Source organism: Carlito syrichta, unplaced genomic scaffold, assembly GCF_000164805.1.
Source record: "Carlito syrichta isolate Samal-C Ts95f unplaced genomic scaffold, Tarsius_syrichta-2.0.1 Scaffold123367, whole genome shotgun sequence".
In the NCBI taxonomy this organism is placed as follows: Eukaryota; Metazoa; Chordata; class Mammalia; order Primates; family Tarsiidae; genus Carlito; species Carlito syrichta.
In genome coordinates this window covers 101,530-106,174 of record NW_007067463.1, presented here as the reverse complement: position 1 = coordinate 106,174, position 4,645 = coordinate 101,530, and positions in this window count along the sequence as shown.

Here is a 4,645-nt window from a genome sequence, read left to right as displayed (position 1 = left end):
CCGGGAGTGGCCACTGCACTCCAGCCTGGGTGACAGAGTGAGACTCCAACTCAAAAAAAATAAAAAAGAAAGAAAATGGAATGCCACTGAGTATGAGTAATTTAATCAAAGAGAGAAAAAATTATTAAAATTATTGTTATTATTATTATTATTTTTGAGTTGGAGTCTCACTCTGTCACCCAAACTGGAGTGCAGTGGCCACTCCCGGCCTCTGTAGCCTCTACCTGCTGGGCTCCAGCGATCCTTCCGCCTCAGCCTTCCAAGTAGCTGGAATTACAGGTGTGCGCTACTACGCTTGGCTAATTTTTTGGTTTACCGTAGAGACGAGGTCTCGCCAAGTTGCCCAGGTAGTTCTTGAATCCGCAGGCTCAGGCAATCCACTCACCTCAGCCTCCCAAAGCACGGGATTACAGGCCACCAAGCCTGATTTAAAAATTATTTTAAAGAATTAAAAAATTAGAGCAGGAAAAAAGAAAAAGAAACCGGAATGCCACTCCTTTAATAGTGGACTACATCAACAATCACTGACCCATTCAAAAATGCTAAATAGTAAATGGGACCAAATGTGGTGGCTCACACCTGTAATCCCAGCACTTCTGAGACAAGCAGATTGCTTGAGCCCAGAAATTCAAGACCAGCAGCATTGTTAGACTTTGTCTGAACAAAAAAATTTTTTTACAAACCATCCAGGTATGGTGGTGTGCCTGTAGTTCCTGATATTAAGGAGGCTGAGGTGGAACTGAGCCCAGGAAGTACAGGTTAGAATGAGCCATGATTGTGCACCTGCATTCCAGCTTGGGCAACAGCAAGACCTCGTCTCAAAAATAAATAAATAATGAGGACAGCCGGGCTCGGTGGCTCAGCCTGTAATCCCATGCCTTGGGAGGCTGAGGTGGGTGGATTGCCTGAGCCCACGGGTTGGAGACCCGCCTGGGCAACTTGGCGAGACCTCATCTCTACAATAAATCAAAACCAGCCGGGCGTGGTAGCATGCGCCTGTAGTTCCAGCTACTTGGAAGGCTGAGGCGGAAGGATCGCCGGAGCCCAGCAGGTCGAGGCTGCGGTGGCTGGGAATGTGCCACTGTACTCCACTCTGGGGGACAGAGTGAGACCCCAACTCAAAAAAAAAAAAAAAAATGAGGACACCCGGGTATGGTGGCTCACACCTGTGGTTCCAGCTACTGAGAAGGCTGAGGCAGAAGGATCACCTGGGCCTAGCAGATCGAGGCTGCAGTGGCTCTGAGTGTAACGCTGCACTCCTGTCTGGATGACAGAGTTATACTTTGACTCAAAAAAAAAAAAGTACATAAAAATCCATTCCTTTAATATCCAAACTAGATCCTCTCTACCAACACTGGTGCCCATGTATAATAGTGGGGATAAAAGCAATATTTTTATTTAAAAAATGATCATTCTCTCATGTAGTATATACATAACTTGAAACAACTTTAAACAGCCCTTGATCAGGTAGCAAATATGCTGTGGTTTTCCAAGTGTTTTCCCTGTCTCCTCACCCAGAGGTAATCTCTGAATGAAGGGAGGTTTGATGGCATGCTCCCTAGCACTTGACATTGTAGTCCTGACATGGTGGGTACTCACATTTTTTTTTAATCAATAGTTTCCAGCTGGGTGCAGTGGTTCATGCCAGTAATCCCAGCACTTTGGGAGGCAGAGGCGAAAGGATTGCCAGAGCCCAGGGCTCCCAGACCAGCCTGGGCAACTTGGTGAGTCCCCGTCTCTACAATACATCCACTGTATTCCACCCCGGGCAACAGAGTGAGACTCTGACTCAAAAAAAGAAAAAAAAATAGTTTCCAGAATGTAATATCTCATGGTATATTTTTCTTAGTGACCCTTTTGAAATGATACCAGACATTTTTACCCACTCACAGTAAGGAAGGAACAGTCCAACAGGTTGTTTAAAAGTTCTGTATTGTGTCATAAAAACTGTCTTCACATACAAGCACATTAAGTGAAAAAGATTTCTCCCCCCAAACATCACAGTAGACCAATGTTTGCTAATAGATCATAAAGTTACAACATGTGTCCCCTTCTGAATTCTAAACAGCTAATTCTAGACACTAACATCTGAATCTTGTAATTTACTGATCTGGTGTGGACACGAACAGTTCCAGTGCCTTTCAACTTGTCCCTGAATTTTTCTCTCTTCAAAGTTCCAGGCAGTAATTAATTTTAATGCCCTCAAATTGGATAAAGCTGATTATTCAGTGCTTATAAATTATCTACACTATATGATCACTTAGAGCTATGACTTACACATATTATGCCTCTCAAAATAGCTAGCACCTTTAAAAAAATTCTCAATACTAATTGATAGACTAATTATAATTAATCCAAGGATCTAATATATGACAGTGATAGTCTTAAAAACACTGATTTGCAGGCTGGGCACGGTGACTCAAGCCAGTAATCCCAGCACTTTGGGAGGCCGAAGCGAGAGGACTACCTGAGTCCAGGGGTTTGAGACCAGCCTGGGCAACTTGGTGAGACCTAATCTCTACATAAATTTAAAAAAAAATAGCCGGGCATGGTGGCATACACCTGTAGTTCCAGCTACTTGGAAGGCTGAGGCAGAAGGATTGCCTGAACCCAGCAGGTCAAGGCTGCGGTGGCCATGGGTATGCCACTGCACTCCAGCCTGGGTGACAGAGTGAGACTCTGACTCAAAACCACCCCAAAACACTGATTTGCTATTTTTCTTATATACAGTATAAATTCCCTTCTGTCTTACAAATCTTTCTTTCTAGCAATGTTCTTCACTGCCTTGACTACTTTGAATAACTATATAAGCGCCAATTTCTCATTTGATGCTAATAATTCCCTTGGTCACTAGTAATGAAAAGTTAGAGCATTGAATTTAAAAGGCTCTAAACTAGTTTAAATGTGGTGAAATATTGTTATAATAAAACTGCATTGTCATTTTTCTTACTCTCATGCTTCTCCAAAGTGCTATAGTTCCTGTAAGATTTTTGCCTCACACAGTTAACTACTGGGCCTTTCACTTTTGGATGGCTTGAGTACCACAAAGTATAATTTATTTGGTAACAAAAGCATTTCCAAGCCGGGCACGGTGGTTCAAACCTGTAATCTCAGCACTTTGGGAGGCTTTGGTGAAAGGACTGCCTGAGCCCAGGGGTTCGAGACCAGCCTGGGCAACTTGGTGAGACCTTGTCTCTACAATAAATCAAAAAACTAGCCAGGCATGATAGCGTGTGCCTGTAGTTCCAGCTACTTGGAAGGCTAAGATGGAAGGATTGCCTGAACCCAGCAGGTCTAGGCTGTGGTGGTTGTGAGCATGCCACTGTACTCCAGCCTGGGCAACAAAGTGAGACTCTGACTCAAAGAAAAAAAAGTGTTTCCAGGTGAGGCATGGTGGCTCATACCTGTAATCCAGCACTTTGGGAGGTTGAGGTGGGAGGACTGCTTGAGCCCAGGAGTTTGAGACCAACCTGGGCAATATAGCAAGATCTCATCTCTACAAAAACATTTAAAAATTAGCTGGGTGTGATGGCGCATGCCTGTAGTCCCAGCTACTCAGGAGGCTAAGGCGAGAGGATTTTCTGAGCCCAGGAGTTAGAGGCTGTGGTGAGCCATGACTGTGCCACTGCACTCAGTGCCTGGGCTACAGAGAGAGACCCCTGACTCCAAAAAGCTTCCAGAAGTTTCTAAACTACTCAAAGCTTAAAAAGTTCTAAATCATTCTTCTTTAACTCTAGAACATTTACCATTAATTTATAAAGAAAAACACAACCCATCCTACTGCCACTAATAAAAATGGAAAACAGTACATTTAAGCTGTGTATTTTTAGAGGTGCTACACAAAGTCATTTAGAGTTTCAAGTGGACAAACATTGCCTAAGTGATATTTAATATTCATCACATGATGCATTACTCTTAGAACTTTCCCATTTACTCTCCACACATAACAAGCTCGACAGTAAAATAATCTTGATCTTAAAACAGAGAACTCACCACTAATATTTAAAGCTGTTACTTCCTAGGACTATTAGTTCTCAACCAGGTACAGGAGCAAAGTGGCTAAACTTTGTCTTAAGCTAAACGCTGTCAAGGCTCAAACAACCTTGAGGTGAACTTATTAGCAAGATCCTTGTAAGAAAGTCTTCAGGCTGGGAATGGTGGCTCACACGTGTAATTTCAGCACTTTGGGAGGCTGAGGTGAGAGGATTACCTGAGCCCAGGGGTTCGAGACCAGCCTGGGCAATTTGGCGAGACCTCATCTCTACAATCAATCAAAAAATTAGCTAGTCATGGTGCTGCACACCTGTAGCTCCAACTACTTGGAAGGCCAAGGTGGAAGAATCGCCTGAACCCAGCAGGTTGAGGCTATGGTGGCTGTGATCACGCCACTGCACTACAGCCTAGGCAACAGAGTGAGACTCTGATAAAAAGAAATCTTTAGATTAGAAACTCAACATAAGCTGGGCTCGGTGGCTCAGCCTATAATCCCGTGCTTTGGGAGGCTGAGGTGAGTGGATTGTCCGCAGGTTCGAGACCCACCTGGGCAACTTGGCAAGACCTGATCTCTACAATAAATCAAAAAATAAGCCGGGCATGGTAGTGCGTGCCTGTAATTCCAGCTACTCGGAAGGCTGAGGTGGAAGGA